General features: G+C 36.4%; 1 long non-coding RNA gene across 1 annotated transcript in view; it reads left to right on the top strand.

The window, feature by feature from the left end:
* The window catches only part of LOC140833333 (uncharacterized), a 56247-nt gene extending 37066 nt beyond the window's left edge, over window positions 1-19181 (top strand). Inside the window, exon 3 of the long non-coding RNA XR_012118414.1 lies at window positions 19080-19181. This is a non-coding gene — a long non-coding RNA (uncharacterized lncRNA). The remainder of the gene's footprint in view (window positions 1-19079) is intronic.
* The last annotated feature ends 1058 nt before the right edge of the window (window positions 19182-20239 follow it).

Genomic DNA, 20239 nt, shown 5'->3' with positions numbered 1-20239 from the left:
GCCAGTGCTTAAATTTATTGCAATATTTCTTCATGAGTTCCGTCTTTTTACAGAAGAAACACTTGGATTCTTTCTTAATGTCAGGTTGAGGTGGAATTATTCCTTTCTCTTTTCCCTTGACTTTGGCTTGTTTATTAAATTTTCCTTGTGTAGTCATAAATACATTATCACGTGTTTCCATCAACAGCCTTCCTTCCTCTTGAACACACATGGTCATTAATTCATTAATTGACCATTTATCCTTATGTGTGTTGTAAGAAATTTTGAAGGGTCCATATTGCTGTGGAAGAGTGCATAAAATGTAGTGCACAAGAAAAGTCTTAGACATTTCTACTTCAAGTGTCTTGAGTCGAGCCGTTATGTCCCGCATTTTCATGATGTGCTCTCGCACACCTCTCACACTGGTGAGCCTTAATGAAGAAAATTCCAAAATTAAGGTGCTGACAAGTGCTTTATCTGAAGACTGAAATTGTTCACCAATAGCCTTAAGTAATTCTCTTACATTATTATGCTGATCGACAGAACCACGCATACCAGCAGAGATTTTGGTTTTTATGAACATTACACAGAGTCGATTAGACGCTCCCATTTTTCTTAAATATCAACATCATCTGGAATTCTGTTTTCAGTAATAGCAAGTGGTTCCTCTTTCCGTATAGCATAATCAATATACATCCACCCTAATTAAAGAAGAATTCTTTCTTTCCATAATTTATAATTATCGCTCTTTAGTTCGGAAATGTCACATTTCATATCAGAAAAACTCGCAGGTTGCATAAATGCACAAAATATCATATGCTTAAAATTTAGAGACAATATCATGTTTTACCAATGTAATTCATGTTTTAAAAATCTAGTGACATAAAATTTGCATGTAGGCTAAAATTTTAATTCAATAAGATTTTTCTGTAACTTTATGATAAAACTATCAAAATGTATTTTCCTTAACTCCTGTGGGTAAATTAAGAAATATATAATTTGATATTTTAACCTAATTAGTTATATAAATATAATAAATATCTATGTGGGGTAAAGTTATTATGTTTATATAATTAATTACAATTGATGTCCATTATGTGATCCAAATTCACTTAATGCATAATTTTTTCATAATTAAGGATGATGTGGCTATTCCTCAATTATTTAAAATTATACGGTTCACCGGACAAAATTTTGGCTTTACTTTAATACTTTATATAATGATTATTTAGTAACATAATCAACATATTCCAATAGTGCTCTCAGGAAAGATAGGTAGTGCTAAGGTTCTTTAAATACCTAACTCCTAGTCAGAGCAACATTCCGCAGGGAGACCAGTGGCAAGTCAAGGCAGTTTAAACCGATCTATGAAGAACTCCCTCAGATCATGTTTTCTTACGTCATCTGATAATTATTATTCAACTTAATTATCCACATTTGTGTGAATCTTTATAAGCCAAAATTTTTCATTAAATAACTTTATATTCACATTTTTTACTTAATATGAAAAAATACGTTCCCCATCAGTTTTTCTCTTCAATCAGGGTAGTGATAAAGTGAGGATTAAATTTACGTGAAAATGTGGGCTCCTCATCAGTTTTTCTCTTTTATCAGAGTAATGATAAAGTGAGGATTATTTGTCCATTTGTGAATATCTGAAATATTTTATTTTGTAATATTATATTCACATCTTACTTGATATGTTCATTTCAAATTATAAATAACTTAATATAATTTAATATGAACATAATGTGAATATTGATGTACCAATTATTTTTCAATATTATTTGCATTTTAAATTTCAAGAATAAATGCAAACATGATATTAAATTTGCATATACACATCAAACACTTATCCTTAATATTTGATATTTTATCTAATATGCAAAAGTAATTTCTAAACATGTATTGAAAATTGCACTAAATTTAAAAATATTATTTCAAAATCAATTTATTTAATGATTTATTATTATTATTAAATAATAATAAATCATTAAAATTTAAAATTTAATGACCGAAGTCTTTAAATCCCATTTATTATTATTTTATTATTATTATTATTTTTTTAAAAAAAATAATAATAATAAAATGATTATCGACAAGATTTTTTAACAATTGAATTTCTTGTGGGTCCTATATAATTAATGGTTTGTCTGAATCAATAATAATAATTTGAAGTTTCTTCCTCGTACTCGCAGAAAGCTTTCTTCTGTAATTTTTTTTTCTTTTGAAAAATTTAGTTCTCTAAAGAAATTTCTTATTTCATTTTTCAAATTCAAGATTTCAAATAAGAACTCCAAAGTGCAACCGAGAACAGGTAAGTTTCTTACAAAAAAACTTCAAAAGAAATTTTATGATATCGTTTATTTTCAGAAAACAGATTTTCAAGGCAGAGGTAAGACAAGCTCTGATATCAAATATTAGAATTTTTCTTAAAAATCATGTTTCTGCACATATATAAACATGATAATCAATATGCGGAAATGAATCGAGTATTACCTCCAGCCATTGAAAATTTTTTATTTCTCTGTTTTTCCTCTCGATTGAAGCCTTCTAAGCACTCCACCCTCTCGATGGATGGTGTATAATTTTCTTATGAAGTGTGTGTGCTTAGGAACCTCAATTGCTGCTATTTATAGGCATCTCTCATACTATCGATGAGTGTATCGGGAGCCGAGATTCAGAAGAAGAAATGTGTACGCATCTCAATTTTCTAAAGTTTAAGTTGCGTACGCAAGTTTCGTCAAAATATGTAGGTAATGGTCGTCGCCAATTCCTACACGATACTTCTTTTAATATGTGTCATATTTCTTACATCAACTTCTCATGTATGACTTTAAACATGAGAACGTCTTAAACCCATCAAAATTACTTTATTCAAGTATAATCATCTTTCACACACACATAAGTGGAATTTGGATTCTCTACTGTGCACAATACCGTAAAACCATTGGATCATATGGACCTCAATAAAGCTCAAGAAATCCAACGGTGGTGATGTGCACGATACCAGATCTGTGTGCACACATATCTACGAAACTATTAGATTGAATAAATTGAAATAATTTAATTAATAATAGTATGATGATAAAACAAGAAAAGGTGAAAAGGATACGAGTCTCTATCTAATTTTTTATTAATTAACAGAAACTCCATTTAGGGTAAATTGCTCATAAATCCCCAAACTCAAACTCAACTTTACCCAAACTCCCTACACCTCAAAATCTTCCTTTAAACTCCCTAATACCTTAAAATGGACAAAAATACCCGTATTCCTATTTTAAGTTTAATTGATCCTCCGCGCTTTCCAAATGGTATCAGAGCTAATGGTTAATTTATTTCAAACACAAATTTTATTATTACTAGTAACTAATTGTATGAGAAGGAGAATTTCGAAAAATTATGAATCTGAACTTCGGTTCAAGGATAATAATTTACAAGGAATATTCCAAAATTTTGGAATATCAACAAGGTCATCTAACTATTGTTAGATATCAGAACCAGAAAGGGAAGCTTCAGCACCCTCAGGTTAAATCTCAGGTAAAGTTATGATACAAAACAATAAGTTTCTGGAAATAACACCCGATTCCTCTAAGCTTTCGTGAGATCTTAGAGAGATCCAAAAAACGGTACAAAGCTATGGCACTTTGCTATATTATGTACCTCAACGAGTTGAGAAAATCCTAGAGAAACAAGAAGAAATTCTTGTAACCTTAAAGGATATTCAGACAACGCATTTGAGTTATTTAAAGGTTGGAAACCGAGTTTGCAACATATACACGTTTGAGGTTGTCCTTCTGAAATAAGAGTTTACAACCCACATGAAAAGAAACTGGACCCAAGAACTATAAGTGGATAGTTCATTGGGAATGCCGAAAAATCCAAAGGGTACAGATTCTATTGTTCATCTCATAACACTTGAATCGTGGAATCAAGAAATGTAAAATTTCTTGAGAATGATTTGATTAGTGGGAGTGATCATAACGTAGTTTTTGAGAAAGATCACATTAATGCACAACCCTCTTATTCAAATGATAGATTGGTCGTTATTCACACCCCTCAAGACCAAATGGGTGTTAGGCAACCCATTATTGAAGTCCCACAAATCGCTGATGAATATCTAGTAGATCAAGTTGATAATGAAGAACAACAAGAAATATTTGATCAACCAAACAACCTAAGGAGATCTGTAATGCTCGAGATTTGCTGTGTTGTTAATCCGAAATGATTTGTTGATTAATTGATGTGATTATAGATGGAACATATTAGACCAGGATAAACGGAAAGGAGATTTGAATTATGTGTGAGGATTGAGCCTCGCGCATATGCGCGTTCATGCCGGGCGCATATGCGCGGAGTGGGCAAAGAACCTTGCGCATATGCGCGACATGAATTCGTGCATGCGCGCAAGGGTACCCGAGAGTTGTGAAAAATGAACAAGGGCCTCGCGCATATGCGCCGAATGAGGGCGCGCATATGCGCGAGCTGCCGTGTAGTTACGAGCCGAGATATAGTGTCTCGCGCATATGCGCCGAGTGATGTCGCGCATATGCGCGAGACGTGTTATGTGAAGGAATAAGCCACTTGCCCCGGAGTATGCAATATATATATAAATAAACGTTTATTTCCTCAAACATTCAGAGGAAAGCTTCGAGAAGGCCAGAAGAGAATTTGAGTTCTTAACTTTAGAATTTATTTACGAGAAATCCGTTCGTTTGATTTAGAATCCGACTTCAGTACTGTGTTCCTATCGACACAGGCTTCAACTGGACGTAAGTTTTGTTACGTTTGATTATGTTTTGAAATTATGATATTGCCAGAATCGGATATGATTCATATATAATGTCCTTGACATGTTAGACATCGTAGAATCGAAGTCAGATTGAGAAACAGATTGATTATGGAATTGTTATGATTTTTCAGAGTATATCGATTGATATTGAACAGATTTGAATTATGAATTGATTACAGATTGTATTGGATATCAGTTATGGATTGTAACTATTATCTGCTGATGTTGTATTTACGGGGATATCGGGATTGTTCTGTTATGTCGTTGGTTTTGAGTTAAATCCAGATTGATCAGATTGGTATTGATTTGAGCAGTATATTGATATGGTATTATTGATATTTTCATTGCCAGATTGAGTGTTGACAGACTTTGAATTACAACGGGAACGTTATCAGAACTGTAATAAAAGAAAGGTATAAGTCAATGTGGTACTGGGAGAACGACTCGAGTAGGATATACTTGAGTTTCCTTAAATCACATACTTATTGTTATTATTTACATTGATTTGAATTGATATGCTTGTTCTATTGATTTATAGAAGCATGTATTTGATGAGTATTAGACAAGTAATCTTGTGACATAAATGCCGATAGTGATGGAATCGTCACTGGCACATTACACATTGTCACAAGATAGTGAATTGGCGATAGTGCCACAGTCTGTGACGGATAGGTCAAGACACCGGATGTTTGGTTATATCGATTGAATAGAATTGGAGTTTCTTCTATTAATGAATTCGATATATGAATGCCAACGTCTGGAAATCGGGATCCCTAGACTAGGATTGAGTCTAGTCTGAGACGTGGAGTCACGAGTCTGATTGACAGTTTTACATTGATTATATTTTCAGATTTTGATACGTATCCCTGATATTTGTTACATGCTTTTACATTGTTTATAGGATTGCATGTTTCGTTGATTTAAACTGGGATATATATCTCACCGGAGTTATCTGGCTGTTTTCGTGTTTGTATGTGTGCATGGCAACATATGGGACATGTTCAGGGTCGAGGAGATGAAGAGAGATCGTGATTAGAGTGGAGACTACGGTCTTGGATTAGAGATAGGGTTTGGACATTTGATATTTAGTTGTTAAACCTTAGTTTAAATGATTGTATATAGTACAAGACTTGTACTTTAATACTGACATGTATATTATAATTTATTCCATTACGCTCCGCATTTAATATTGTATTTTTAAAAAAAAATTAGACCATGTTTATTTTAATTAATTAAATTGTCCCAATGATGATTAAGAATTTGATTAGCGTCCGGGTTCCCACAACAGGTGGTATCAGAGCGATAGATCATTTAGATTGAGATAGGAGCTAGTGAGCGAGGTAGAATGAGTTTTCTTTCATTGCTCTTGATTGCTAGCATGATTTACTGCTTTATAATGCATGTTTATCTGTTTATCTGAATTGATTTTAAAACATGTGTTATTGAGAACGAATTAGAGCCGATTCGGGATCAGCAGTAAGATGATTGGAGGAGGACTGAAACAGATTTGTTATATTTGGTTGATAACCATTTTGATAATCAGATATGCCTCCCCAAAGATTACCAGAACAGGGTAGCACTTCGAATCCTCCAATGGATGTAACAGCAACACCAATGGAGACATTGATGAAGAGATGTCAGTCATTCCATCCACCGACTCTGAAGGGTACTGAGACTTCAGTCGATTGCGAGAGTTGGTTAGACGACATCGAGATGCTGTTTGAGTCCTTGGATTACACTGATGAGCGGAGAATGAAATTGATAGGGCACCAGTTACATGATGTTGCAAAGAACTGGTGGATTACGACAAAGAGGGCTTTGGAGCATCGAGCTACAGTTATTACTTGGAATGTGTTTAGAACTGAGTTTTATCAGAGGTTCTTCCCAGTGTCGTATAGGAAGGACAAGGGAGCTGAGTTTGCAAACTTGAGACAGGGTCAACTGAACATCGAAGAATATGTGGCCAAGTTCTCTACATTGCTATGATTTGCTCCACATGTGGCCGAGAACGACAAAGCCGTTGCTGATCAGATCATTAATGGCCTGAATCCGGAAATTTTTACCTTTGTGAATACCGGAAGAAAGAATAATTATACTGATGCCTTGAACAGAGCGAAGGGGGCCGAAGCAGGTTTGATGAGACAGAGAGAAGCTTTGTTTGTACCTCCAGCACCGAGACCCCATATGCCTCCACCTCCTTCCATATTTGAGGGTGGCAGCAGCAGTGGCGGAAAGAAGGATTTCCTGAAAGCCAGAGGAAAGCAGTTTAAAAGATCTGGAAGCAGTTCATCCAGTTCTAGTGGCTCGAGACAGACGGGTCAGGGCCAGAGTTATACCGGATTTTACTGTAGCACTTGTGGAGGGAAGCATTCCACAGAGAAATGCCGAGGAGTGTTTAGCAGTTGTCGCATTTGTAGACAGGAGGGACACTTTGCTAGAGTTTGTCCCTAGAGAGTTACTCAGAGAACACAGTGTGCTGAATCATCTGGATCAGTAGCTCAGACTGGTAGACGAACACCAGATGCAGTTCATTCATTCCATCCAGCACCATCTCAGTCACAGCAGAGGCCAAGAGGAAGCTAGACAGTCAACCAGCCTCCTAGACAGCAGGCCAGAGTGTTCTCTTTGACTGAGGAGCAGGCTCAGGAAGCACCAGATGACGTTGTTGCAGGTAACTGTTCTTTATGTGGTTACCCTGCATATGTATTGATTGATACCGGTGCTTCACATACTTTTATTTCTGAACGATTTGCATTGAGTCATGCTTTGCCTGTTGAGTCATTGTCTGCGGTAGTGCCTCTCTTTTCTCCGTTAGAGACATGTTTGATATCAATGAAGTCTGTTAGATCTTGTATACTGCAGTATGATGGACATGAAATTGAATTAGACTGTATTGTGCTTGGCTTTTCTGATTTTGACTGTATTATCAGTATCGATATGTTAACCAAGTACAGAGCCACTGTTGATTGTTTCCACAAGATTGTGAGATTCAGACCTAAAATGGCTGAGAAGTGGAAATTTTATGGTAAGGGTTCTCGATCCAGAATTCCTTTGATATCTGTTATGAATATGACTCGATTATTGCAGAAAGGAGCGGATGGATTCCTTGTCTATTCAGTTGATTTACTGAAATCGAGTCCATCATTGGCGGGTTTGCCAGTGGTATGTGAATTTGCTGATGTCTTCCTAGATGAGATTCCTGGCTTGCCTCCGATTCGAGAGATAGACTTCAGCATTGATTTGATGCCAGGTACAGTTCCGATTTCTAGAGCTCCGTACAGAATGACACCGATTGAGTTGAAAGAATTAAAAGAACAGTTGGAGGATTTACTGGCCAAGGGATATATTAGACCGAGTGTGGCTCCTAAGGGTTCTCAAGTACTATTTGTGAGAAAGAAAGACGGTTCGATGAGACTTTGTATCGACTACCGACAACTGAACAAAGCAACGGTAAAGAACAAATACCCTTTGCCCCGTATTGATGATTTGTTTGATCAGTTGCAAGGCTCATTTGTATATTCCAAGATCGACCTGAGATCTGGATATCATCAGTTGAGAGTCAAGGATTCCGATATCTCGAAGATAGCATTTAGAACAAGGTATGGACACTATGAATTTATTTTCATGCCATTTGGTTTGACGAATGCACCGGCTGTATTGATGAGATTGATGTACCATATCTTTCAAAGATATCTGGATGATTTTGTGATCATTTTTATTGATGATATTCTGATTTATTCCAAGAACATGATTGAACATGCCGAGCATTTGAGAACTGTGTTGAAAATTCTGAGAGCTGAGAAATTGTATGCTAAACTATCGAAATGCGAGTTTTGGTTGAGACATGTTGTATTTCTGGGGCATATTATATCCAGAGACAGTATATCAGTTGATCCCAGTAAGGTTTAGGCAGTGATTTCTTGGCCGAGACCGACATCAGTGCCCGGGATTCGCAGTTTTATGGGTCTGGCAGGATATTATCGAAGTTTTATCAAAGACTTTTCTAGCATTGCCATACCGATTAAGCAGTTGACTCAGAAAAATGCTCCGTTTGTATGGTCTGAAGAATGTGAGACCAGCTTTTTGGAATTAAAGAAAAGACTGACCAGTGCACCGAGCTTGACGATTCCATCAGGTACTGGTGATTTTGTTGTTTATTGTGACGCTTCTCACAGGGGATTGGGATGTGTATTGATGCAGCGAGGCCATGTTATCGCTTATGCCTCAAGACAGCTGAAACCCCATGAATTTCGTTATCCAATTCATGATCTTGAATTGGCAGTCATCGTCTTTGCATTAAAGATATGGCGACATTATCTGTACAATGAAAAGTTTGAGATCTATTCTGATCACAAGAGCTTGAAATGTCTCTTTTCAAAGTCAGAGCTGAATATAAGACATCGAAGATGGCTCGATTTATTGAAAGATTTTGATTGTGAAATCAAATATTATCCTGGAAAATCCAATGCAGCAGCAGATGCACTGAGTAGAAAGGTATGTTCTTTATCCCTATCGACGATTGGTGTTTCAAATTTGATAGAGAATTTTTGTTTGTCTGGATTAGCCTTTGAAACAGATTGTCAGCCTCTGAGATTGTGTGCTATTCGAGCTGAATCAGAACTGATATTGAGAATCAAAAAGGCACAGAAATTTGATCAGAATGTACAGAATTCGATTGCTATGGTCAAAATCGGACATCAATCGGAATACCATGTTCGTGACAGTGTTTTGTATGTGAATAACTGTATTGTTGTGCCGAATGTTTCAGATTTGAGACAGCGAATACTGACAGAAGCGCACAACAGTCGTTTTAGCATTCATCCTGGAGGCAGAAAAATGTATAATGATTTGAAGATATAGTATTGGTGGAAAGAGATGAAATCTGATGTTACTGAATTTGTAGCCAAGTGTCTGAATTGCCAAAAGGTGAAAGCACAAGGAGGATTGTTATAGAGTTTGTCTATTCCTGAATGGAAATGAGATCACGTTTCCATGGATTTTGTGACACAGTTACTGAGATCCTCCAGAGGTTGTGATGCGATTTGGGTCGTTATTGATCGATTGACCAAATCTGCACGCTTTATTCCATACAAAATGACGTACCGACATGATCAGATGGCCGATATTTATGTTAGAGAAGTGTTTAGATTGCACGGAGTGCCGAAGTCGATTGTTTCAGACCGTGATCCTCGGTTTGCTTCGCACTTCTGGCAGAGTTTGCAGCAGGCTCTAGGTACGAAGTTACATCTGAGTACCGCATGTTGGAACATTTCATGTTCGAAATCTTGATTTTGATGTTAACAAAACTTGTTATGGTGTTTCTAACATATTTACTTAAGTGTGAAGTTGCAAACACAAGAAGCAAGCTGAAACCAAATTCTGCACAAACTGAATTTCTGGCGAGCTTCGGTTTTTTGATGATATCTCCCAGCTGGATGATTCAAATAACATTCCGCAAATTGGACTGATAAGAAAACTCAATTTGGAACAAGTCGTAATTCACGTCAGCTGGGAAAAAGCTGGTGTTATCATGGTCTAACTGATCGGTCAATTACCGAACTAATCACACGAAAACAGCAATAAGTTGGGTTTGAGCGACTGCGGTATTTTGGTCATATCTCTCAGCTCGGTTACGGAAACAAAGCGATTCAGTATGCGTTGGAAAGATAAAACAAAGATCTACAAATCTTCTTTAGAAGTAAAAGTCTGAATCGAAGCTTACGATGCTGATAAATGACGATGAATCTGCTGATTCTGCACAAACTGAAATCAGCTAGGCTGATTTCAGCACACCAGCTGAAACTGAACCAACTGAACCAGCTGCTGACCAGTTGACCAACCAACTGAACTGAACCAGCAGTTGACCAACTGAACCAGCTGCTGACTAGTTGAACTGAACGACCAGTTGAGTTGACCAGAGTTGACCAGTTGACCAGTCGTGAAAATGCCCAGCAAGCTGAATTTGACTGTTGCAATTTCAAAAACAGTACAGAAACTTTCCAAACAATCATATTCTTGTGTCTAACGTATATATCATTGTTGGGGCTTATAAATACAACATATTGAAGATCAAACAAGGGCTTTGAAGTTGGTTCAAAGCATGGACAGTTAGCATGAAGAAATCTGCTAGTTGAGAGCACAAGCCCTTGTGTGAGGATACATTTGAGATGTACACTGTAAAAGATAAATTCCTCACACACAATCACTCACACATATACGAGAGAGTTGAACTTCAAAGATTATTTGAGTGAGTCTTGAACAAAGACGTAAAACTTGTGTATGTAGTCTTTGCATATGAGACATTAAACAATATACTGATTGTGAGGTGCTGCCTACAATCTTGAGTGCTAGGAGTTCAGTTTAGGCAGTGGGTAAGTCTTAAGAAAATGGGTTTGTACAAAGTGTTGTATAAATCAAAGTCTTCTAGTGAATCCTCCCCAAGGGAAAGAAGAGGTGACGTATTGAGTGCTAGGAGTTCAGTTTAGGCAGTGGGTAAGTCTTAAGAAAATGGGTTTGTACAAAGTGTTGTATAAATCAAAGTCTTCTAGTGAATCCTTCCCAAGGGGAAGAAGAGGTGACGTAGGAGTGTTGAAATTTTCGAATATCCATAAAAAAATTCGTGTCTATTTGTTTATTGCATTTACTTATCATTTCCATAGTTTTAAAGATGCATTGTTGAATCATTTTATGTGTTCTTCAAATACCAAAATATTGCATACAATTGTTTGATAAAATGTTTCAACTAAAATATTTTTTACTCATTCAACTTGTATATATTTTAAATGTTTTACAAAATATTCAATCGGTTTCTACGAAGGATTATTTCGAGTATTTTCCTCTTGATTTTTAATCAAAATCGATTTAATTCATCGATGTTTAATATTTTAAGAACCGAGCTATTGTAGCTCAACGATTACCCCCTAATCGATCCTATCAAGTGGTATCAGTGCGGTTGTTCTTGAAATAACATTGAAACTGATTTTGATGTTTAAAATTCGAAATTTCAGATTTTTTTACACATATATATATATAAAACTGAATTTTCGTCCAGCTTGTAGCGACCATGGGAAAAATGACATATCTCCTGGCTCGAGTGTCCAAATGATGAACCGCTTTTTGCATTACAAACTAGCTCGTAGAGGTTTACAACGGTATGAAATTTGCAGCCTAATTATGCACGAGAAAATACAGTTTATTTGTTGAAGACAGAGCATATGTGCTGCAGCAGAAAATGAGCCATGAAGAAAATTGGTTAGTTATCCCTCTTCTTTTACTTTTTTCAAAATTTCAAAAATATAGGGGAGAACTCATTAAAATTTTAATGGAGTTATTATTTTTAAATATTGAGGGGGAGAAAATTTTGTTTAAAATGTTTTGAAAATATGACTTTTTGATTCACACAAAAAGGGGGAGAAATATGTTAGTTGAGTTGATTTTTTATCCAAGTTTTGTGATCATCAAAAAGGGGAGATTTATGGAACATTTCATGTTCGCAATCTTGATTTTGATGTTAACAAAACCAGTTATTGTGTTTCTAACATATTTACTCAAGTGTGAAGTTGCAAACACAAGAAGCAAGCTGAAACCAAATTCTGCACAAACTGAATTTCTGGCGACCTTCGGTGTTTTGATGATATCTCTCAGCTGGATGATTTAAATAACATTCTAAAAATTGGACGGATCATAAAACTCAATTTGGAACAAGTCGTATGTCACGTCCGTTGGGCAAAATATGATGTTATCATGGTCTAACTGATCGCTCAATTACCGGACGGATCACACAAAAACAGCAATCAGTTGGGTTTGAGCGACTGCGGTATTTTGGTCATATCTCTCAGCTCGGTTATGGAAATAAAGCGATTCAGTATGCGTTGGAAAGATAATACAAAGATCTACAAATCTTATTTAGAAGTAAAAGTCTGAATCGAAGCTTACGATGCTGATAAATGACGATGAAGCTGCTGATTCTGCACAAACTGAAATCAGCTAGGCTGATTTCAGCACACCAGCTGAAACTGAACCAACTGAACCAGCTGTTGACCAGCTAACCAACCAACTGAACTGAACTGAACCAGCAGTTGACCAACTGAACCAGCCGTTAACCATTTGAACTGAACGACCAGTTGAGTTGACCAGAGTTGACCAGTTGACCAGAGTTGACCAGTTGGGAAAATGCCCATCAAGCTGAATTTGACCGTTGCAATTTCAAAAACAGTACAGAAACTTTCCAAACGGTCATATTCTTGTGTCTAACGTATATATCATTGTTGGGGCTTATAAATACAACATATTGAAGATCAAAGAAGAGCTTTGAAGTGGATTCAAAGCATGGGCAGTTAGCATGAAGAAATCTGCTAGTTGAGAGCACAAGCCCTTGTGTGAGGATACATTTGAGATATACACTGTAAAAGATAAATTCCTCACACACAATCACTCACACATATACAAGAGAGTTGAACTTCAAAGATTAGTTGAGTGAGTCTTGCACAAAGACGTAAAACTTGTGTATGTAGTCTTTGCATATGAGACATTAAACAATATGCTGATTGTGAGGTGCTGCCTACAATCTTAAGTGCTAGGAGTTCAGTTTAGGCAGTGGGTAAGTCCTAGCTGAATGGGTTTGTACAAAGTGTTGTATAAATCAAAGTCTTCTAGTGAATCCTTCCCAAGGGGAAGAAGGGGTGACGTAAGAGTGTTGAAATCTCCGAACATCCATAAAATAATTCGTGTCTATTTGTTTATTGCATTTACTTATCATTTCCATAGTTTTAAAGATGCATTGTTGAATCATTTTATGTGTTCTTCAAATACCAAAATATTGCATACAAGTGTTTGATAAAATGCTTAAACTAAAATATTTTTTACTCATTCAACTTGCATATATTTTAAATAGTTTACAAAATATTCTGTCGGTTTCTACGAAGGATTATTTCGAGTATTTTCCGCTTGGTTTTTAACCAAACTCGATTTAATTCATCGATGTTTAATATTTCAAAAACCGAGCTATTGTAGCTCAACGATTACCCCCTAGTCGATCCTATCACCGCATATCATGACGGACAGTCAGAGCGGACGATTCAGACATTCGAGGATATGCTGAGAGCTGTAGTGCTTGACTTTAGCACTAATTGGCAAGATGCATTGCCGCTTTGTGAGTTCTCGTACAACAAAAGCTATCAGACGAGCATTGAGATGGCTCCATTCGAAGCGTTGTACGAAAAGAAGTGTCGATCCCCTCTGTATTGGGATGATATCTCTGAAGTTCCTGAGACTGGACCTGATATGATCGAGATATGACTGAAAAAGTGAAGCTGATTCAAAAAAGAATGAAGGCATCTCAAGATAGACAAGCCAAGTATGCCAATGTTCGACGTAGACCGTTGGTATTTGAGGCGGGAGACAGAGTATTTCTGAAGATTTCACCTTTCAGAGGAGTTGTCAGATTCGGCAAGAAAGGAAAATTGTCTGCACGATACATTGGGCCGTACGAGATTCTTGAGAAGATAGGATATCGTGCCTATCGACTCGCATTGCCTCCTTTATTATCAGGAATACATGATGTTTTTCATGTATCGTTGTTGAGAAAATACATGCCGGATGCTTCACACATTATGCAGCCAAATGAGGCCGCACTTGATGAGACATTGAGCTACCTTGAAAAGCCGATTCAGAATCTCGATCATAAGGAAAAACAGCTCCGAACGAAGACAATTCCGCTTGTGAAAGTGAAGTGGAGTCGTCATGGCATCGTAGAATCTACCTGGGAGACCGAATCAGATATGAGACAGGGATTCCCAGAGTTATTCGACTGATGTAAGTTTTATATTCAGTTTCTATTATACACCTTCTTATTGATATGATTGTTTGCCTGTGATTTCGGGGACGAAATCGTATCTTAGGAGGGGAGAAATGTAATACTCGAGATTTGCTGTGTTGTTAATCCGAAATGATTTGTTGATGAATTGATGTGATTATAGATGAAACAGATTAGACCGGGATAGGCGGAAAGGAGATTTGAATTATGTGTGAGGATTGAGCCTCGCGCATATGCACGTTCATGCAGGGCGCATATGCGCGGAGTGGGCAGAGAACCTCGCGCATATGCGCGACATAAATTCGCACATGTGCGCGAGGGTACCCGAGAGTTGTGAAAAATGAACAAGGGCCTCGCGCATATGCGCCGAATGAGGGCGCGCATATGCGCGAGCTGCCGTGTAGTTGCGCGCCGAGACATAATGTCTCGCGCATATGCACGAGACGTGTTATGTGAAGGAATAAGCCACTTGCCCCGGAGCATGCAATATATATATAAATAAACGTTTATTTCCTCAAACATTCAGAGGAAAGGATCGAGAAGGCCAGAAGAGAATTTGAGTTCTTAACTTTAGAATTTCATTTACGAAAAATCCGTCCGTTCGATTTAGAATTCGACTTCAATACTGTGTTCATATCGTCGCAGGCTTCAACTGGACATAAGTTTTGTTACGTTTGATTATGTTTTGAAATTATGATATTGCCAGAATCGGATATGATTCATATATAATGTCCTTGACATGTTAGATATCGTAGAATCGAAGTCTGATTGAGAAACAAATTGATTATAGAATTGTTATGATTTTCAGAGTATATCGATTGATATTAAACATATTTGAATTTTGAATTGATTACAGATTATATTGGATATCAGTTATGGATTGTAATTATTATCTGCTGATGTTGTATTGACGGAGATATCGGGATTGTTCCGTTATTCCGTTGGTTTTGAGTTAAATCCAGATTGATCAGATTGGTATTGATTTAGCAGTATATTGATATGGTATTATTGATATTGTCATTGTCAGATTGAGTGTTGACAGACTTTGAATTCCAGACGGGAACGTCATCAGAACTGCAATAAAAGAAAGGTATAAGTCAATGTGGTACTGGGAGAACGACTCGAGTAGGATATACTTGAGTTTCTCTAAATCACATACTTATTGTTATTATTTACATTGATTTGAATTGATATGCTTGTTCTATTAATTTATAGAAGCATGTATTAGATGAGTATTAGACAAGTAATCTTGTGACATAAGTGCCGATAGTGATGGAATTGTCACTGGCACATTGCACATTGTCACAAGATAGTGAATTGGCGATAGTGCCACAGTCTGTGACGGATAGGTCAAGACACCGGATGTTTGGTTATTTAGATTGAATAGAATTGGAGTTTCTTTTATTACTGAATTCGATATAGGAATGCCAACGTCTGGAAACCGAGATCCCTAGACTAGTATTGAGTCTAGTCTGAGACGTGGAGTCACGAGTCTGATTGACAGTTTTACATTGATTATATTTTCAGATTTTGATACGTATCCCTGATATTTGTTACATGCTTTTACATTGTTTATAGGATTGCATGTTTCGTTGATTTAAACTGGGATATATATCTCACCGGAGTTATCCGGCTGTTTTTGTGTTTGTATGTGTGCATGGAAATAGATGGGACAGGTTCAGGGTCGAGGAGATGAAGATAAATCGTGATTAGAGTGGAGACTACGGACTTGGATTAGAGATAGGGTTTGGACATTTGATATTTAGTTGTTAAACCTTATTTTGAATGACTGTATATAGTACAAGACTTGTACTTTAATACTGATATGTATATTAGAATGTATTCCATTATGTTCCCCATTTAATATTGTATTTAAAAAAAAACAGACCTTGTTTATTTTAATTGATTAAATTGTCCCAATGATGATTAAAAACTTGATTACTATCCGAGTCCCCACAAGATCTACTAGAATAAGAATATCAGCAATATCTAGTGATTATGTTGTGTATTTACAAGAATCAGACTTTAACATCAGAGCTGGTAATGATCCTGAAACGTTTTCACAAGCCATGAGTTGTAATGAGTCAAAACTATGGTTTAAGGCTATGAAAGAAGAAATGAATTTTATGGCAGTTAATGGAGTCTGGGATCTTGTTCAGTTGTCTGATGGTGCAAAAGCCATTGGATGTAAATGGGTCTTCAAAACAAAGAAAGACTCTTTAGGCAACATTGAAAGGTATAAAGCAAGACTCATGGCTAAAGGATTCACTCAGCAGGAAAAATCAACTACTAGGAGATTTTTTCTCCTCTATCTATGAAAGATTCTCTCCGTATCATTCTAGCATTAGTTGCACATTTTGACTTAGATTTACAATAAATGGATGTGAAAACGGCTTTTATCAATGGAGAACTAGAGGAAGAGGTTTATATGAAACAACCTGAAGGATTCTTCTCTAGTAATGGTGAGCAATTGGTTTGTAAGCTTAAGAAATCTATAAATGGATTGAAACAAGCTTCCCGTCAATGGTATTTAAAACTTCATGATGTTATCTCTTCATTCGAATTCGTTGAGAACCCCATGGATCAATATATATACCAGAAGGTTAGTGGGGCAAGATTTGTTTCCTTATTCTATATGTGGATGCTATATTACTTGCAACCAATGATAATGGTTTGTTATATGAGGTGAAACAATTTCTTTCTAAAAACTTTGATATGAAGGATATGGGCGATGCATCTTATGTCATTGGCATTAAAATACATAGAGACCGAATTAAATGTATTCTAGGTCTGTCTCAAGAAACCTATATCAACAAAGTTTTAGAGAGATATCGGATGAAAGATTGTTCACCAAGTGTAGCTCCCGTCGTGAGAGGCGATAAATTCAATTTGAGCCGATGCCCAAAAAATGATCTAGAGCGGGAACAAATGAAAAACATTCCTTATGCTTCTGCTGTTGGAAGCTTGATGTATGCTCAGGTTTGCACTAGACATGACATTGCATTTGTTGTTGGGATGTTGGGAAGATATCAGAGTAATCCAGGAATAGACCATTGGAAAGCTGCAAAGAAAGTAATGACGTACCTTCAAGGGACCAAAGATTATATGCTTATGTTAAGACGAACTGATAATTTGGAAGTAATTGGCTACTCTCATTCAGACTACGCCGACTGCATTGATTCAAGAAAATCCACTTCAGGATATATTTTCATGCTAGCTGGTGGAGCTGTATCTTGGAGAAGTGCAAAGCAGACATTGACTGCTACTTCCACTATGGAAGCTTAGTTCGTAGCTTGTTTTGAGGCAACCTCACATGATGTATGGTTGAAGAGTTTTATTTCGAGTCTTGGAATTATGGATTCTATATCTAGGGCATTAAGAATATATTGTGACAATTCAGCTGCTGTTTTTATGGTTAAAAATAACAAAAGTGGTAGTCGAAGCAAGCACATCGACATTAAGTATTTAGCCATACGAGAACGTGTTAAAGATAAGAAGTTACTTATCGAACACATTAGCACTGAATTGATGATTGCATATCCTTTGACTAAGGGCATGCCACCATTGAAATTTAAGGATCATACAGAAAGAATGAGACTTGGTTCCTTTATGTAATTTTGTTGTAAGAACAAATTAATGAAACTATGATGTGATATTTTCTCATATATCTTGTGCACACATTCATTGATTCGAGAAATATCAATAAAGTTTGACCTCGAATAAACATAGGGTGTATTCATTAAGTTATTTGAGAGATATCATACATTGTAATACATGAAAGATAATAATCGTTTTTAGATGATCTATCGCCATGATTCATGTATTTTATTTTTTCCTATGGTAAATGAGATATGTGTCAAGTGGGAGAATGTAATAAATATGACACATGTTAAAAGAAGTATCGTGTAGGTATTGGCGACGACCATTGCCTACATATTTTGACGAAACTTGCGTACGCAACCTCAACTTTAGAAAATTGAGATGCGTATACGTTTCTTCTTCTAAATCTCGGCTCCCGATACACTTATCGATGGTATGAGAGATGCCTATAAATAGCATCGATTGAGGTCCCTAAGCACACACACCTCGTAAGAAAATTATACACCATCTATCGAGAGGGTGGAGTGCTTAGAAGGCTTCAACCGAGAGGAAAAGCAAAGAAATCAAAAATTTTCAATGGCCGGAAGTAATACTCGATTCATTTGCGTATATTGATTATCATGTTTATATATGTACAAAAACATGATTTTTAAGAAAAAACATGATTTTTAAGAAAAAATCTAACAGTTTTCCGTATAATTTCTGTCAAAGTAGAAATACTCCGGTGGAAGATAGAATAAGTCAAAAGGCCTGATTGTCTCTTTTTAATGATTTACCAACCTCGGACGACGCCTCATAGAGTGTCATTATTGCGAAGTTATATCTAATCTGTTTAGTTTCATTGTCGTAATTGTCTTTTTTAAATATTTAGCACGTATAATTAAATAATTGCAGATATTGAATGGATGGCAACTGCAATTATTGTCCATATATGGCTTGTTTGTCATTATTAGCAGCTAAGATGGAGGAGCCTCTGGTTCCTTCTCTTTTGGATCTTTCAGGTAAAATATTATTTAATATCTTGTTTCTCAATAATATTATCCATTAACAATGGGACGACTCAAAATTTAATTTCTGTGTGAAAATATTCTGATTAATAGGTTGAAGAAACGAAGTTCATTTTTGAATCAAGAAATGTCCAAAGAATGGAGCTTCTCGTGCTGAGGGTCTTAGATTGGAGACTTCGAGCCATTTCTCCATTTTTCTATCTCAGCTTTTTTGCACTCAAAATTGACCCAACTGGAACATACACTGGGTTCCTAGTATCGAGTGCCAAAGAAATTATCATGTGTTATATTCAAGGTACTCAATTACAAAAATAAAGCAAAAAGTATTTTTATATCTATTCTTTTAATCACAAGCACATGCATCTCTGACTGCAAATACAGACAGCAACCTCAAATATCAGGACTATAAAAATGTTACATATACTATTTGAAAAATATTGTAAATCATACTGCATCAAATTTTTTGTTACTATAAACAGTCTACATGCAACAAGTAAAGCTGATTTTGACGTGAAATATTCATTCTTTGCATGTATCATCTGAGGCCAGCTTCCTTGAGTATAGGCCATCATGCATTGCTGCTGCAACGATTCTTTGTGTGGCAAATGATCTACCCGATTTCTCTTTAATCACCGCGCAGCGAGCCGAGTCATGGTGTGATGGACTTGACAAGGTAAGCCACTTAAATGAAGGGGTTCGTGTGTTGCATGTATTTGATCAAGATTCTGTAAACTGGAAAGCTTTAGGGGAAAATAAAACATTATTTTGCAGGAAAACATTACGAGTTGCTACCAATCGATGCGAAGAATAGTGTCCAATAAGCCGAAGAAGAAACCGGTCGAAGGTGTTACCACGTTTCCAGGTCACGACTTGCTCGAGTACCACCTCGTGCAACTCATCATCGTTTTCATTATCTCGCAAGAGGAGAAAAGTGATCAGCAAAAACTCGTGGGAGGATGAAGTAGGTGAGTGATTGAATTCAAATGTATAATGAGTACTATTCAAAGGGAAGAGATTCAATTGGTGGGACCAAAATGATGAGATGGG

This window comes from Primulina eburnea, chromosome 6, assembly GCF_022965805.1.
Source record: "Primulina eburnea isolate SZY01 chromosome 6, ASM2296580v1, whole genome shotgun sequence".
Classification (NCBI taxonomy): domain Eukaryota; kingdom Viridiplantae; phylum Streptophyta; class Magnoliopsida; order Lamiales; family Gesneriaceae; genus Primulina; species Primulina eburnea.
The sequence above is the reverse complement of the archived record's forward strand: the minus strand, read 5'-3'. Positions and strand labels throughout refer to the sequence as shown.